Below are 18462 nucleotides of genomic sequence, written 5' to 3'. Positions count from 1 at the left end.
TCCGGAAACGCTTAATTTCCATGTTAGAGCTCATTTTAGTTTCGTCAGTATGTACTGTACTTCCTCGATTCACCGCCAGTTGGCCCAATTGAAGGAAGGTAATGTTGACTTCGGTGCTTGTGTTGGCATGCGACTCATTGCTCTACAGTACTAGCATCAAGCACATCAGTACGTAGCATCACCAGGTTAGTGTTCATCACGAACGTGGTTTTGCAGTCAGTGCAATGTTTACAAATGCGGAGTTGGCAGATGCCCATTTGATGTATGGATTAGCACGGGGCAATAGCCGTGGCGCGGTACGTTTGTATCGAGACAGATTTCCAGAACGAAGGTGTCCCGACAGGACGACGTTCGAAGCAATTGATCGGCGTCTTAGGGAGCACGGAACATTCCATCCTATGACTTGCGACTGGGGAAGACCTAGAACGACGAGGACACCTGCAATGGACGAGGCAATTCTTCGTGCAGTTGACGATTACCCTAATGTCAGCGTCAGAGAAGTTGCTGCTGTACAAGGTAACGTTGACCACGTCACTGTATGGATAGTGCTACGGGAGAACCAGTTGTTTCCGCATCATGTACAGCGTGTGCAGGCACTATCAGCAGCTGATTGGCCTCCACTGGTACACTTCTGCGAATGGTTCATCCAACAATGTGTCAATCCTCATTTCAGTGCAAATGTTCTCTTTACGGATGAGGCTTCATTCCAACGCGATCAAATTGTAAATTTTCACAATCAACATGTGTGGGCTGACAAGAATCCGCACGCAATTGTGTGCAATCATGTCATCAGCACAGATTTTCTGAGAACGTTTGGGCAGGCATTGTTGGTGATGACTCGATTGGCCCCCATGTTCATCCACCTACGCTCAATGGAGCACGTTGTCATGATTTCATACGGGATACTCTACCTGTGCTGCTAGAACATGTGCCTTTACAAGTACGACACAAGATGTGGTTCATGCACGATGGAGCTCCTGCACATTTCAGTCGAAGTGTTCGTACGCTTCTCAACAACAGATTCGGTGACCGATGGATTGGTAGAGGCGGACCAATTCCATGACCTCCACGCTCTCCTGACCTCAACCCTCTTGACTTGCATTTATGGGAGCATTTGATTGCTCTTGTCTACCCAACCCCGGTACCAAATGCAGAGACTCTTTGTGCTCGTATTGTGGACGGCTGTGATACAATACGCCATTCTCGCTAACGGAGGACATTTTGAACATTTCCTGTAACAAAGTGTTTGAAGTCACGCTGGTACGTTCTGTTGCTGTGTGTTTCCATTCCATAATTAATGTGATTTGAAGAGAGGTAATAAAATGAGCTCTAACTTGGAAAGTAAGCGTTTCCGGACACATGTCCACATAACATATTTTCTTTCTTTGTGTGTGAGGAATGTTTCCTGAAAGTTTGGCCGTACCTTTTTGTAACACCCTGTATATAACCGATACATAGCACGGCTAGGTGCTTTGCCGCCCTATGCGAGAACTGAAAGATGACGACGGCTCTTTCTTAGTACTATCGCTCTCTCCAAAATCCTCCCCGTCCACCATCACAAACATCGAAAGGCATAACAATGCAGAGCTCCTATTATACTATTAAACATCAGACGTCCTCATTTTCTGTGGCCAGTCTTCCATTTTCATGTTTTGCCTTCAATTCCTTTAAAACTAATTAAAGACAACAAATGCCCTCCATTTCTTATTTTTCATCCTCAATTTAGAAAATGCCCAAAATAATTCCTGTATTTTAACGTTTGGTGTTTTATACTTTGATATTGTACGATGTGATGTACGTAGTGCTTTGAAAATGAACGCAAGCATTCGATACTAGTCATCGTTAAATATGAGGCCTTGTCGCAACAATGACGAACAATTATACAAATAACTTCCAAGTTTCTCGCAATTGAAAGAAATTACAGAATTAAATTTTGTACCGCTCCCTGATAACTGTTTTGAATATTCTTATCTTTGTAAATTACAGTCTGTTGGGTGGCAGAAGGTTACATTTCTTTCACGTTTTCCATTTATTTTAAATCCAACATTTGTTCAATCGCACAACCGTTACAATCTTCGCCTTCTACACGCAAGACTTACTGTGAAGGAGGTTAGATCCGAACGTCCTTGCTCACGACGCTACATTACAGTAACAACTTTGATGCACCCTTTTTGACTTCGTAGTGCTACATCTTTTTTTTTTTTTTTTTTTAATCTTACGCATTCTGATATAACTGAACAGTCCACACACACACACACACACACACACACACACAGGTTTGCTTGCACATGCAAAACCTGTGTAAGTAATTTATCGAATGCCTTGATGTGTTTGTTTCGGTCGGTCTCCTACATAGGTAAACAAATCTCTACAGTTTCGTTATCCCACGTCCGATTTCACTCCACAGGTGCGCCTGTGCAGGCAAAACTACCAAGTCACCCTGTATAGAAGAGAACAGTACCGATATCTTTTGCAAAACTCAATAGGGCTAGCAGAAATATTGCAAAAGTGTTTACGGGAAAAAATTTAAGTATTTCAACTTGTCATTTTGTAGGGAGAAATTCAAAATAATATTTGAAAATTAGATAACGGAGGTGGTGCCGCCTCATGCATCCGTTTCCCAACTAGCTCACCGTGTTTCATCACTGAATGTGGCAATATCTCAGCTCAGGTAACGAATTTTCTTCTTCTTCTTATCTCTTTTAAATCCAATCTCCTTAACTCTGTTCGCTAGACCCGTCTGTTTTATAAGTACCTAGTGGATAACGCAAAGATCTCCGTGACGCTGTTCGAATATAAGTGCAGTTGCGTGCAGATTTCAACCAACGAGTTCCGAAAATGCGCGCTGTGCATGCGCAGTGGTCTGATGGCGCAGTTGCATGCATCCAGGTATGTCCACACGATGCCACTTTCGTCGTGCGCAAACGCAGACGCACGGGAATAAAAGGCCTTGCACAAAAATTTGTGGAAAGAACGCATGAATGCTCTCTTATCCACACGTAGCTTCATTGCGCAAGCACACTGCCAATCTTCTTTGTTTGGAAGCTTGTGTTGCATTTATTGGTTGGTTGGTTGATTTGGTAGACGGCACCAAACAGCGAGGCCATCGTTCCTGCATTTATTGTGATGAAAAGGCGACAGAAAAAGAAAACGCAGAGGCGACTGTAGGTAAAGAAGTATATAAACATCAGAGGTACGTGAAATACAAACTGATAACAACGTTTTTTCTGCAACTTTCAGGAGGAGGTCACGACGAGATTTTAAATTTTCAGCTTGGGAAACAGACAATATAATTTTGTCAGCTAGTAACTGGCGACTTATGTATTCGTTTGAATTATTTATTCCTCATTTCAGAACGCACCATTTCAGTTCTAATAAGTCTGTAACCTGCTATGTTGAATAATTGTAATTTATTGTTTGATTGCTTTATACCTCTACGCACTGTTCTAAATGCGTTAAGCTTGTAATTATTAGCATATTTTGTTCCTATACAATATTACAAATGGTATCTATTAGCATCTATAAGTACTGTTCTCACGTATATGGCTCGCTCAATATCGAAGCAGTTTCCTTGCTTACTGGACTAACGGAATACGAATAAATAAATAAATGTAAAAGTGATTATTCCTGAAACTGAGAAATACTTAAGGGAGTTTCTTAGTCGTTATGTGAAGGTTAATTTACTTTCAGTGCGTCGTTTGTATTTAATCATGAAACATGATATACAGATTTGCATCCTTGGACTCGACAGTTTTGGGAATTTCATAGATGCAAAAATCCAGTATAATGGAGGCTGTGTTTTTCAGTTTCGTATTTTTTTGCATCATTTCTATTTTTAGTAGATTGTTTTGGAGCTACACTTACCCCATCACTTCTTTTGTTCAGATGTTAGGCTTTTCAGCTGTGCTTTCAAGTCGCACTAGCATGACTATTCGTCCACAGTCCCAATACATTTTTGAGTTACTCTTCTTTTTTCCTACTTCAAAACTTACGGTATCTTATTGTTTATAGAAATGTGACCGGAGATTTTTTTATCTAATAAGTGCTGCTCAGGGCAACACATCTCGAATTTTTATTCTAATACTCTTCAGAAACGGCATTACACACGACTTTTACTTTGTCTCTAATCATCTATAAACTTAAAGGGAGTCAACAGACATTACTGCACATAAATCTACATCATAACCTTAACACAAAATACGAAAGGACCCCACCTGCCCGTCGCTTGCTTAAGAACGCCAACATTCCCTCCGAAGACAGGTAGCAATGCGCTTTATGCTCGGCCTTCATTTCCAGGAAATTACGCATGCACAAATGCGCATGTGTAGCTGCGCTATTGGAAATTTATGCGCATGCGCAAAGTTGAATACAAAAAAGGCATTGTGTAGACGCGAATATCCTAACTGCCTTGGTTGTGTGGAACCTAGTGTCGTCGTGTAAACGAGGTTTAATATCGAAATGCTGGAAGACCTGTAGAGGAGCGACGCTTGGAGCAGGAACATGCAGATGGTCCTCAAGAAAGTCTGACTTACTGCGCAAAATAGGCGAAAGATCCATATGTTAAGCCATTGTCGCTGAAGCGCATATCACTGCGTCCGCGACTCTTCCGTTGCATGCTGCTGTTTACAATTCGTCACCTTTGGTCATAGTCATTCGGGTGATAATATTCACCGTGGTGTATGGTAGCCAATGAGAATCGCTGACTCTATGGTTTCTTTCGGCGGAAGATTCGAGTTAATTTTGGTCTCACAATGAATAGTACGAGATTACTTGCTATTGATCTGGCTATTTGGGTTTTAAGGTTGTTTACTGATTTTCGTATATTCCTTTTCTTTTCGAGTTTTCTATGATTGTCGTTCGATTGGCTCTTTATAGCGCAGCTTAAATCGCTGTGAATGAAACGAGCACCAATCACATTTAAAGTTATCATTGTCGCTTAATATGTGGTTCTACCCTCTAAAAAACTGGTTGTGCTGACTTAGTTTGTTGCAGCCGAAGTCATTGGAATGTGATGATGTATTTGAGAGTCGGCGAAGCCAACAAACGTGAACACCAAAAAGATCGTAGCCACAGATTGATCTGTAGTGTAGTCCGAATTCTAAGTTAGGTTAGAACGTGATTAATTTTTTGCGAGCTGGTGAAGCCATCGAATATCAGCAAAAGAAAACGATTGTTGTAACATATTGATGTGTAACATAGCTCGAGGTCTGTGTTCGTCGTTGCAACAATCTACAGCATGTGGGTCTCGCTTCCTAATTTACAGCAATTTCCGAGGATATGGTTAACTTGGGACCCAACAGCACAAAATACCAGCCGTATTCATTTATAAAGCGTAGGAAATTCGAATAAACAATCTAATAAGCTACCCAAAGCCAACTCACGATTTGTTGTGTTAACTTTTCATCACACAAATGCGAACTGGTATGAACAGCAGCATTCAGCAAAAGAGCTGTCGGCTAAAGTTATGTACTAGACCCTAGCCCCCGCCTCCCCCCCCCCCCCCCCCCCCCCCCGTAATCTTGGTTGTGGTGACAGACTGATCTGTAGTGCAGCCTGAGGTCTATGTTGTGTTGGTAGGTGACACTTTGGTTGTGAGTTGGTAAAGCCAATGAATGTGAATCTGATGGGCACCATTGTACCCTTTCAACAATTACTGGTGACAGTATTGGGGAAAAAAAACATCTAGGAGCACCCATCTTGAGTGATTCAAAGTGGAATCATAATAGAAACGTGCCGACAAGAAAGGAAAATGTCTGACTGAGAAAGAATCCATAAAAAATATACTTGGCTTGCGACCGGGGGAGTTTCCAACATCCTGGTTCAACAACTTGTTGCTTGTCAAGTTCTTGAACCCTTGCAAAGTGAGATTAACAGAAATAAATGGGAATATCTAAAAAAAAAGAGTGCAGGGACATTCTGTGTCAAATCAACAAAACTTTCACATGAGTTTTAACTCACTATGTCACATTTTGATGACATTTGACACAGAGTTAGCTTACATACAGACTAGGAAAAATAATCCAATTTATTTCAATACATCGACCCATTCTGAAAATAGAGCAATGCGAAGCTCTCAAAAAATGCTACACTGGCATAATTTCAAATCACAGTAGTGACTCTCCCAATTAAGCTAAAGTGATGGGAGATGTCATTTTGCAGCATTTTCATGAACTTTGCTGTGATAAACAACATAATATGGGCTTGAGATGAAAACTTTTTCAAATTTAAATGAAAATTTAAATTTTAATTGAACAAAAATACTTCTTAAAAGTTATTAAAAATTATACACATCAATTCACATTATAGTTTACTAATTCCCTGAGTACGAAAGTAGAATTGTGATAGGTTCACACTTGTATAAAACTTCAAAAATACAAATTTCACTAAAAAGAATTACATATTGCATGATCTTCAGGTGGAAATAAAAAATGTTACATGCTTTTGTGGACTTAAAATATTTTTTCAAGTTACTACACACGGGACCCATTTTAATAAAAATATCATGTAAAATCAACATATACATAAAGTAAAATATGACAGCAATCATCTGCTTTATCATGAATGAAAGTATATTTGACCATTGTTTCAGCCACATATACGTCGTACTTTAGCCTTACAAAAGAAGTTTCAACACTGTTATTTTTCATGACTTCACATTCCATGATTTCAGTAAGTTTTTAAACCAACTTAACTATGACAAATTAACAATATTTCAAGTATTTCCAGTTCTTTGGTGACTAAACAGAATTTACAGTGCACATTTACAATATAAACAACTTCACAGTCTTGCCAATCTAAAAGAAAAGACTGAATTCTTGACAAAACATTTCAAGTTCACCCACTGTTTCAACTTATCCGATTTTACAGCATTCAGTGTAATTTAATGTTTACTTCTCCATAAAGTGTTCAAGAAAACTGCCAGTTTCAGTGATTATGATGTAGCCTAGCATTTCCAATTTTTTTTCCTCCTTGTCTGCCAGGCACCTCCGCCACTACCTCAGAGTCCACCACCTGCCACTGAAGAGGAACTAGCTAGGAGTACAGATGACGAGCTAAGTGGTGATCTTCTGCAGGTAAGCAATGGTGATAGATAATCTCTCATTATTCATTACTGGAAAGTAGTTTTTATCAAATTATATTTTTACACACACTGTATTACTTTGGTTTCTGCAAACTATCTCATTCTAATTCAGTGCAATGTGTTGCTGAGGATTGCAAACATTGTGTCAGATGAGACTGATGAAATATAATTGTTGAAGCTTTTGTGGACACTTGATGTATTGGCTGTTGGCTTTACTCTTAAGAGCTTCAGTTGTCAACATTGATGAAAGTTAAGAAACCAAAACGCTATCTCACACAAGTATGTGGCATCATTGTGTCCTTTGCAATGATTGCTCAATATTTGATACTGTTCATCACATTGCATTCACCATTGTGCCTGCTATCAACACTGACATTAGCAACTAATACACATCTGTGGCCGTTCTATCTGTTGCAGAGAATGGCAGCTCAGATCATTTACATAGTTGATGACGGTGTGTAGTGAACAAAGTTACAATAACACTTGACCATGTCTCCTGGGTGTTTCACTCCACTCCCTTCCCCTTCCCCCTCCCTCCAGACAGTGTTCTTTTAATCTTCTCAGACTTCCTTCCACGTGGCTGCACTGAAATTCTGCAATGCTTCGATGAGAGTGATACAGAAACAGTGGAATTTAGATGCAGCAATCTGGATGGACGCCCAAGAAGATTTCATCAGCAGTAGAGGCTGGGAAGGTCTACATTCACGTAGTGTACATGAGCATGTAAATACGACAGTCTTAAAAAATTCACCCGTGAAATGTACCGCATGTTTTATTTTTATATTAAATGAAGATCTACATATGATCATTGCTGATTGCAAAAATTAATTATATGTTGCCATTGTGATGAAAAGCTGGAATAAATAATCCTTTTAACTGTAACACTGATGTTCCTTGCTGTCACATTTTGTCAAGACAGTGGCCCAACTGCTTTCTGTGCATGGAGATTAACTTAGCATATTACATTACTAGAAACTTAATGAGGATATGACAAGAAAGTAATGTAAACTAAAGATACGCAGAAAAGGGTATACAAATGACCATCATAATACAATCATGGCTCATATAAAATGGGACAGAGGTATCGAATCCCCTGTCTTGCTACAACAGTACACTTATAAACATTGTAATAACGAAAAAAATGAAATGAAATGAAAAATTTTTTTTCCTTTTTTTTCCGTTATTATAATGTTTAGAAGTGTACTGTTGTACGAAGACAGGGGATTCGATACCTCTGATCCATTTTATTACTTTAATAATAATGATAATAATAATAATAATAATAATGATACCCGTGAAGGCCCGGGAAAAGAATAGGTCTCCGGTACGTTCTGCCAGTCGTAAAAGGCGACGAAAAGAACAAACCACTAATAGGGCTAGCCCCCCTTTTGGTGTGAGTAGTTGGTTCAGGACAGAACTAATGAAGCCTCGGACAAGCGCTGTCATGGTCGGGGACGACGCTTGAACCCTATGCCCGTCCACAATGGTAACGACACTGCTAGCCACACGGAAAATGATTTAAATCCAAATAGAGGTGTTTTGCAACCACACTAGAAGGAAAACAAAGACGGAGGATGAGATGGTCAGATGAAGTTAACAGACACCTCATGTTCTGTTATTACCAAACAACAAACTTAGGAACCAACGCAACTGGATACGGATCACAAGTATACACAACATTTATTACCAGATACCCAGAATTAAAATTTTTAACAGAACAACAACTAGCTGATCAGATCCGTGTAATAATAAAAAATAACAGGATACCTCAGTCAGAATTAGAAAACATCAAACAACAAGTACAACAAATACTGGAACAAAATAATGTGCATTCAGAAGAAGAAGAAAATACAGTAATGGACTCAAACATCCCGGAGCAAACAAACAAAGAACAACACACATCAATTAAACAATCAGAGGAAAACGAAATCTTAAGACAGCCACCAGAACAAGCACAAATAGAACACGAAGTGACACACATGTTAGATATAGAAGAAAAATTTCAGTTGACACATATAGAATACAAAGACACAAATACAGAGGTTAGACCATTCTTCCATAGACCAGCAAATAACCCACAAGTCTAAACAACAATAACAACTATCAACACAATCATACACAACAAAATAAATGAAAATACAACTATGGAAGAGTTACAACTACTGGTTTATATAGGAGCACTCACTACACTAAATATACACACTAGGCAGAGATCAGAACCTTCCAACACACAGAAGAAACCCACAAAACCAGCATAGCAACACAGGCTACAGACCAGAATAGAAAAACTGAGAAAAGACATCGGACAGCTAACACAATTTATAAGAAATGAAATGTCAGACAAAAAACGAAAAAGGTTAGGTAAAATCTCACAACAAGAAGTGATAGAGCAATTAGATGAAAAGAAGCAGAAATTACAAGCATTGGCCAAACGACTTAGAAGATACAAAAAAAGTGAAAATAGAAGGAAGCAAAACCAAATATTCAACACAAACCAAAAGAAATTTTACCAGACAATAGATAACACACACATTAAAATAGACAATCCACCAAACATAACAGACATGGAACACTTCTGGAGCAACATATGGTCAAACCCGGTACAGCACAACAGGCATGCACGGTGGATACAAGCAGAAACAGACGCATACAAGATGATACCACAAATGCCTGAAGTGATAATTTTGCAACATGAAGTCACCCAAGCAATTAATTGTGCTCACAATTGGAAAGCCCCTGGAAAAGATAAAATAGCAAATTTCTGGCTAAAGAATTTCACCTCAACACATTCACATTTAACTAAATTATTTAACAGTTACATTGCAGACCCATACACATTCCCTGATACACTTACACATGGAATAAGTTATCTGAAACCTAAAGATCAAGCAGACACAGCAAACCCAGCTAAATATCGCCCCATAACATGCCTACCAACAATATTCAAAATATTAACTTCAGTCATTACACAGAAATTAATGACACATACAACACAGAACAAAATTATAAATGAAGAACAAAAAGGCTGTTGCAAAGGAGCACGAGGATGTAAAGAGCAACTGATAATAGATGCAGAGGTGACATATCAAGCTAAAACTAAACAAAGGTCGCTACACTACGCATACATTGATTACCAAAAAGCTTTTGATAGTGTACCCCACTCATGGCTACTACAAATATTGGAACTATACAAAGTAGATCCTAAATTGATACAGTTTCTAAACACAGTAATGAAAAATTGGAAAACCACACTTAATATCCAAACAAATTCAAATAATGTCACATCACAGCCAATACAGATTAAGTGTGGAATATACCAAGGAGACTCATTAAGTCCTTTCTGGTTCTGCCTTGCTCTGAACCCACTATCCAACATGCTAAATAATAAAAATTATGGATACGATATTACTGGAACTTACCCACACAAAATCACACATTTGCTTTACATGGATGATCTAAAACTAGTGGCAGCAACAAATCAACAACTCAACCAATTACTAAAGATAACAGAAGTATTCAGCAATGATATAAATATGGCTTTTGGAAGAGACAAATGTAAGAAAAATAGCATAGTCAAGGGAAAACACAGTAAACAAGAAGATTACATATTGGACAACCACAGCGACTGCATAGAAGCGATGGAAAAAACAAATGCCTATAAATATCTAGGATACAGACAAAAAATAGGAATAGATAATACAAATATTGAAGAAGAACTAAAAGAAAAATATAGACAAAGACTAACAAAAATACTGAAAACAGAATTTACAGCAAGAAACAAGACAAAAGCTATAAATACTTATGCTATACCAATATTGACCTACTCATTTGGAGTACTGAAATGGAGTAACACAGACCTAGAAGCACTCAATACACTTACACGATCACAATGCCACAAATATAGAATACATCACATACATTCATCAACAGAAAGATTCACATTAAGCAGGAAGGAAGGAGGAAGGGGATTTATCGACATAAAAAACCTGCATTATGGACAGGTAGACAATTTAAGAAAATTCTTTATAGAACGAGCAGAAACTAGCAAAATACACAAAGCAATCACTCATATAAATACATCGGCTACACCACTGCAATTTCATAACCACTTCTGCAACCCTTTAGATCTCATAACATCAACAGATATGAAAAAAGTAAATTGGAAAAAGAAAACACTACATGGCAAGCACCCGTATCATCTAACACAGCCACACATCGATCAAGACGCATCCAACACATGGCTAAGAAAAGGCAATATATACAGTGAGACGGAAGGATTCATGATTGCAATACAGGATCAAACAATAAACACCAGATATTACAGCAAGCATATTATTAAAGATCCCAATACTACAACAGATAAATGCAGACTTTGCAAACAACAAATAGAAACAGTAGATCACATCACAAGTGGATGTACAATACTAGCAAATACAGAAGACATGACAATGTAGAAAAAATAATACATCAACAACTTGCCATACAACATAAACTAATAAAACTACACATTCCCACATACAAGTATGCACCACAAAATGTACTGGAGAATGATGAATACAAATTATACTGGAACAGAACCATTATAACAGATAAAACAACACCACATAACAAACCTGGCATCATACTCACCAATAAAAAGAAGAAATTAACACAACTAATCGAAATATCCATACCCAGTACAACAAATATACAGAAGAAAACAGGGAGAAAAAATTGAAAAATACATCCAACTGGCTGAGGAAGTCAAGGACATGTGGCATCAGGATAAAGTTGACATTATACCAATTATACTATCAACTACAGGAGTCATACCACACAATATCCACCAGTACATCAACACATTACAGCTACATCCAAACTTATATATATACAACTACAGAAATTTGTAATTATTGATACATGTTCAATTACCCGAACGTTCCTGAATGCAATGTAACATATACCGTACAGTTAAAAGGAAGTCACGCTTGATCAAGGTTTGTGTCACTTTCCATTTTTGACCAGACATAACGTCTGAGAAAAGAAAGAGAGATAATAATGAAAATAACCAGTTATTGACAATACGTGGCTTCTCCTTCTGGCAGAAGAGTTTAAGGGGAAGGAAGAGGGGTGAAGGAAAAGGACTGGAGAGGTTTAGGGAAAGGGGTACAGTTTAGAAAAGTCATCCAGAATCCCAGGTCAGGGGAGACTTACCAGATGGGATGAGGAGGAAAGACTGATTGTTGGGGACTACACCAGACGAGATTTGAAAACCTGAGAGCTTAGTGGTGGAAGATAAGGTAATATGCAAGGCAAAGATTACTATTAAAACATCTTCCATAAGTTAATAAGAGTGAAAAGCTAAGTGTGTTATATGTAACAGTGGTGGGGGGATGGGGGGGGGGGCATAAAAAATGACAAGTCAGAAAATGAAAGGTGTAGAAAAGTAAGATCGAGTGAAGAAAGGAATAGTTACTGTGAAGAAATTCTGAGACAGAAGTAGTTAATGTAAATTAAGGCCAAGTGGCTGGCGAGAACCAAGGACATGTAGTGCTTGTTCCCACCTGTGGAGTTCCTAGAAAGTTGTGTCTTGGGGAAGAATTCAGATGATGCATGTGATGAAATAGTCACCAAGGTCATGATTGTCTTGTTGTACAGCATGCTCTGCAACAGGATGTTGTGTGTTACCTGTGTACACCCTTTGCCTATGCTTATTCATCTTGAATGATAACTGGGTGGCAGTCTTGCTGATGTAAAAAGCTGAACTGTGTTTACATAACAGCTGGTATGTGGCATGTGTCATTTCACAGTTGGCTCTCCCTTTCATAGTGTGTGTTTTGCCAGTTACAGGGCTGGAATAGGTGATAGTAGGAGGGTGCATAGGGCAAGTCTTGGAATGGGGACAATCACAGGGGTAGGAGCCATAGGGTCGGGAGATGGGTGCAGAAGGAGTGTAGGATCTGACAAGAATATTGTGGAGATCAGGAGGGCAACAAAAAGCTATTCTAGGTGTGGTGGGAAAGATCTCAAACAGACTGGAGCTCATTTCAGGGCTTGATTTTAGGATGTCATGGCCTTGTCGAACTAGCAGATCAATACATTCAAGATCAGCATAATACTTAGTGACCAGTGGTGTGCTCTGAAGTTGTTTTTTTGGAGGGTTCAACAGTACCAGAATTGGATGTGATGGCCCAGGAAATCTTCTTGAACTAGGCTGTTGGGATAATTACTTCCAGTGAAGTCTGAGGTCAGAATGGTGGAGTATTGCTGTAAAGAGTCTGAATCTGAACAAATACGTTTGCCTCAAGTGCCAAGGCTATATGGGAGGGAATGTTTCACATGGAAAGGGTGGAAACTGCCAAAATGTAAGCACTGTTGTTTGTTAGCAGGTTTGATGTGGACGGATCCTTCCAAAAAACAACTTCAGAGCACACCACTTGTCACCCGGTATTATCCAGGTCTTGAATATATTAATCAGCTACTTCAACAAGGCCATGACTTTCTAAAATCATGCCATAAAAGGGGATAAATTTTGTCTGACAACTTGCCCACCACACCTAGAACAGCTTTCTGTCGCTCTCCCAATCTCCGTAGTATCCTTGTCAGACTCTATGCTCCTTCTGCACCCCTTTCTCTACACTATGGCTCCTTCCCCTGTGGCTATCCCCATTGCAAGACTTGCCCTATGCACTCTCTTACCACCCTCTATTCCAGCCCTGTAACTGGCAAAACATATACTATGAAAGGGAGAGCCAGCTGTGAAACAACACGTCATATACCAGTTGTATTCCTGGCCGCGTTGGGGATTTTCTCTGCCCGGGGACTGGGTGTATGTGTTGTCCTCATCATTTCATCACCATCATCACTATCATTTGTGACAGTGGCTAGAATGAACTGTGTAAAAAAATTGGACTGTGTAAAAATTGGGGCTTTTTACAGGTGCTGATGACCGCACAGTTGAGCACCCCACAAACCAAACGTCATCATATACGAGCTGTTACGTAAACACTGTTCGGCCTTTCATTGGCATGAGTACCACCCAGTTGTCAGTCAGGATGAATAGGCATAGGCAGAGGGTGCGTACATGCAACACACAATATCATGTTGCAGAGCATGTTGTACAACAAGACAGTCATGATCTCGGTGTCTATTTCACTACATGCGCAATCAGGATTCTTCCCCCTTGACACAAGTTTCTCAGAACTCCACAGGTGGTAACCAGCACTACAACATGTCCTTGGTTCTCACCACCCACCTGGTCTTAATGTATGTTAATTCCTTCTGTTCAGCATTTCTTCACAGTAACTAGTCCCTTCTTCACTCCATATTAGTTTTCTTCATCTTTCAATTTCTGAGCTGTCTATTTTTCACAGTCCCCCCTCTGACCTCTGTTACATACAATGCACTTAGCTTTTCACTCTTATTAACTTGTGCACAATGTTTTAGTTGTAATCTCTGTCTTCCATATTTACTGTGTCTTCCACCTTTAAGCTCTCAGGTTTTCAAATCTTGTCTGGTATAGTCCTCAACAATCAGTCTTTCCTTCTCATCCTGTCCGGCGAGTCCCCCCTTATCTGGGGTTTTGGGTGGCTTTTCTGAACTATACCTCTTTCCGTAAATCTCTCCAGTGACTTTGACAAAAGGCAGATTATTAGGCTTGGCACCTGGGAACAAGAGTCTTAAAAATGACAAATCTGTTGGTGTGCTACTGTAGTGATCACCTATGGAAAGTGGCTGAAGGAGGGTAAAAGCACAAGCATATGACAAAATACTGTCTGCTTATACTTCATGACAGAATATGAAGTACAGAGGCTTGCTTGCTCTGTAAAACTGGATTGCAGGCAGTCTACAGCCGATCTGATGGCATAGTATAATGCTGATGCAGGTACAAGTGTTCTGGAGCACACCATTCAGTGCATGTTGTTTAAAATGGTGGCCTGCAGTAGATAACCCCTACTACTCACGCAGTCCAAGCTGGCACACTGGGGGGTGGGGGAGAGGGGGCTCATGGATCATCATCATCATCATCATCATCATTTAAGACTGATTATGCCTTTCAGCGTTCAGTCTGGAGCATACCCTTATAAAATTCCTCCAAGATCCCCTATTCAGTGCTAACATTGGTGCCTCTTCTGATGTTAAGCCTATTACTTCAAAATCATTCTTAACCGAATCCAGGTAGCTTCTCCTTGGTCTACCCCAACTCCTCCTACCCTCTACTGCTGAACCCATGAGTCTCTTGGGTAACCTTGCTTCTCCCATGCATGTAACATGACCCCACCATCTAAGCCTGTTCGCCCTGACTGCTACATCTATAGAGTTCATTCCCAGTTTTTCTTTGATTTCCTCATTGTGGACACCCTCCTGCCATTGTTTCCATCTACTAGTACCTGCAATCATCCTAGCTACTTTCATATCCGTAACCTCAACCTCCCATACAACAAAGTTGGTCGAAAGATTGAACGGTGCACAGATAACTTAGTCTTGGTACTGACTTCCTTCTTGCAGAAGAGAGTAGATTGTAGCTGAGCGCTCACTGCATTAGCTTTGTTACACCTCGCTTCTAGTTCTTTCATTATGTTGCCATGCTGTGAGAATATGCATCCTAAGTACTTGAAACCGTCCACCTGTTCCAACTTTGTTCCTCCTATTTGGCACTCAATCCATTTATATTTCTTTCCCACTGACATTACTTTCGTTTTGGAGATTCTAATCTTCATACCATAGTCCTTACATTTCTGATCTAGTTCTGAAATATTACTTTGCAAACTTTCAATAGAATCTGCCATCACAACTAAGTCATCCGCATATGCAAGACTGCTGATTTTGTGTTCACCTATCTTAATCTCACCCAGCCAGTCTATTGTTTTCAACAAATGATCCATAAATAATATGAACAACAGTGGAGACAGGTTGCAGCCTTGTCTTACCCCTGAGACTACTCTGAACCATGGACTCAATTTACCGTCAACTCTAACTGCTGCCTGACTATCTATGTAAAGACCTTTAATTGCTTGCAAAAGTTTGCCTCCTATTCCATAATCACATAGAACAGACAATAACTTCCTCCTAGGAACCCGGTCATATGCCTTTTCTAGATCTATAAAACATAGATACAATTCCCTGTTCCACTCGTAACACTTCTCCATTATTTGCCGTAAGCTAAAGATCTGGTCCTGACAACCTCTAAGAGGCCTAAACCCACACTGATTTTCATCCAATTTGTCCTCAACTAATACCCGCACTTTCCTTTCAACAATACCTGAGAAGATTTTACCCACAACGCTGATCAAAGAGATACCTCTGTAGTTGGTACAATCTTTTCTGTTTCCATGTTTAAAGATTGGTGTGATTACTGCTTTCGTCCAGTCTGATGGAACCTGTCCCGACTCCCACACCATTTCAATTATCCTGTGTAGCCATTTAAGACCTGCCATTCCACTGTATTTGATGAGTTCCGACTTAATTTCATCCACCCCAGCCGCTTTATTGCACTGCAATCTATTGATCATTTTCTCCACTTCCTCAAATGTGATCCTATTTCCATCATCATTCCTGTCCCATTGTACATCGAAATCTGAAACATTACTCATCGTATTTTCACCTACATTGAGCAACTGTTCAAAATATTCCCTCCATCTGCCCAAGGCATCAACAGGATTCACCAACAGTTTTCCTGACCTGTCCAAAATACTTGTCATTTCCTCCTTACCTCCCTTTTGATGACTGCTAATTACACTCCAGAATGGTTTTTCAGCAGCTTGACCCAAGGTCTCCAACCTGTTTCCAAAGTCTTCCCAAGATTTCTTCTTGGATGCTGTAATTATCTGTTTGGCTTTGTTTCTTTCTTCAACATAACTTTCTCTGTCTACCTGAGTTCTAGATTGTAGCCATTTTTGATATGCCTTCTTTTTCCTTTTACAGGCTGCCTTGACTGTCATTCCACCAAGCTGTTTGCTTCATCCTACCTTTACACACTACTGTTCCAAGACATTCTTTGGCCACTTCTAGTACTGTGTCCCTGTACCTTGTCCATTCATTTTCCAGTGACTGCAATTGACTACATTCAACTAGCTGGTACCTTTCTGAGATCACTGTTATGTACTTGTGTCTGATTTCCTTATCCTGAAGTTTCTCCACTCTTATCCTCCTACACATGGACCTGGCCTCCTGCACTTTCGGTCTCACAATATCAGTTCCGCTGCAGATTGAATAGTGATCAGTGTCATCAAAGAATCCCCTGAATACTCGTGTGTCCCTCACAGCCTTTCTGAATTCCTGATCTGTTATTATATAGTCAATGACAGATCTGGTTCCCCTGCCTTCCCAAGTATACCGGTGAATGTTCTTATGTTTAAAAAAGGAGTTTGTGATTACTAAGCCCATACTGGCACAGAAATCCAAGAGTTGTTTCCCGTTCCTGTTGGCCTCCATATCCTCTCCAAATTTACCCATAACCTTTTCATACCTTTCTGTTCGATTTCCAATCGTGGGGCTCATGGAAGTGACCATAAATGGGAAATGCCTTTACAATCACTTCTATCAACCATTGCACCAAATTCCATCTGGGATTGCATGAATAACCTATGTGCCATGTTTGCTTCTAATGCCAATGCAGTAAGGACGAGAATGTTTGACATGGAAAGAATGGCAAGTATCAGAATGTGTAGTGTTGTTTATTAGTAGGTTTAATGTGGGCAGAAGTGTGTAGCTGGCCTTCGGTGAGGGTGATAACAATATCAAGGGAAGTGGCACAGGATTCGGTATAGGTCCATATAAAATTTAATTGGGAGAAGGTATTAAGAGACTCCAGGAATTTTAACAGGTGTATGTCACCATGAGTCCATATAGTAAAGAAGTCATAAATGTATCTGAACCGAAGCGGAGGCTGAAGACATATGGATCCCAGAAAAGCCCCATCCAAGCGACCCATGAAAAGTTTGGCACAGGAAGGAGCCATCCTGGTTCCCATGGCTGTACCCCTGATCTGTTTGTGTATCTGCCCCTCAAAGCTGAATTACTTGTTGGTTAGTATAAAGTTGATTAAGGTGCGTAGGGTGGATGTCATAGGTTTGTAATCAGCAGGGCACTATCTGAGGAAATGTTCAGCAGCAACAGACAGACTGTGTACGTGAGGGATGATGGTATAAAGGGAGTTGGCATCGTAGTGAGGAGCAACATGTGTTATGGGAGTGGGACAGGCACGGATTTTAGACGATCCAGGAAATGGTTGGTATCTTTGATGTAGGTGGCAAGTCTTTTTACTAAGGGTTGCAGGTGCTATCAACAATTACTTCACATTTGAGGGGCAGACATACAAACAGAGTAGAGGTCTGGCCATAGAAACCAGGATGGATCCTTCTTATGCCAACCTTTTCATGGGTCACTTGAAGGGGACTTTC

General features: G+C 39.9%; 1 protein-coding gene across 1 annotated transcript in view; it reads left to right on the top strand.

Moving 5' to 3' along the window:
• The window catches only part of LOC124613057 (multiple PDZ domain protein-like), a 131119-nt gene that overhangs the window by 13940 nt on the left and 98717 nt on the right, over positions 1–18462 (top strand). Inside the window, exon 2 of the mRNA XM_047141641.1 lies at positions 6981–7073. The gene's annotated coding sequence lies outside the window, so the exon portion shown is untranslated. The remainder of the gene's footprint in view (positions 1–6980; positions 7074–18462) is intronic.

Source organism: Schistocerca americana, chromosome 4, assembly GCF_021461395.2.
Source record: "Schistocerca americana isolate TAMUIC-IGC-003095 chromosome 4, iqSchAmer2.1, whole genome shotgun sequence".
Taxonomy (NCBI): Eukaryota; Metazoa; Arthropoda; class Insecta; order Orthoptera; family Acrididae; genus Schistocerca; species Schistocerca americana.
This window is presented reverse-complemented; position numbering and strand designations above follow the sequence as displayed.